Source organism: Egretta garzetta, unplaced genomic scaffold (assembly GCF_000687185.1).
Source record: "Egretta garzetta isolate BGI_Z169 unplaced genomic scaffold, ASM68718v1 scaffold172, whole genome shotgun sequence".
Lineage (NCBI taxonomy): Eukaryota > Metazoa > Chordata > Aves > Pelecaniformes > Ardeidae > Egretta > Egretta garzetta.
Window position 1 is genome coordinate 4,390,398 of NW_009258951.1, and position 602 is coordinate 4,390,999.

Below are 602 nucleotides of genomic sequence, written 5' to 3' on the forward strand. Positions count from 1 at the left end.
AGCACTTAGACTGAGTTTCCTGTGTGTGTGTGTGCACGCATACATGTGTGCATTCACACACAGAAAAGCCAATTTAAATAGCAGTAAATCTGAACATCTGAAGTGACAGCTTACAAAAAACCTGAGTGAGCATTGTTTCAGCTGACAACACTTCACTGATTCACACATACAGCCATTTCAAGAAATTCAAATAAGCTTAATTTCACCTACTTGTACACAAGAAATTAAATAATATAATTACTACGCAAACGTCAGTTAATATATTTAACTATGTTTTGGTCAAGCATTGTTGCCATTAACTTAAGACAACTGAGCTACAACTTCACTAGGAAGCAAAGAATTAATCTTAAACAATTCTGACATGTCTAGGCAAAAAGCTGACCTATTTCATAATTTCAGTAGTCTCATTTACTTCACTATTAAAATAACCTAATATCCATATTTAACATCTCAGAAGTTACATCTGAAGCTAGCATTTTACATATGCACTAATTTTTCTTTCATTTACACTGATTTTCATTACAACCTCAAACTTAAGTGCTAGTCAAAAAAAGCCTGTATTTATCTGTAGAGGAATGTTCACAGAAATACAGCTGAAACTG

At 33.1% G+C, this 602-nt stretch overlaps 1 protein-coding gene across 1 annotated transcript in view; it reads right to left on the reverse strand.

Moving 5' to 3' along the window:
* KPNA4 (karyopherin subunit alpha 4) overlaps nucleotides 1-602 on the reverse strand; it is an 18,303-nt gene that overhangs the window by 9,518 nt on the left and 8,183 nt on the right. The window lies entirely within an intron of this gene.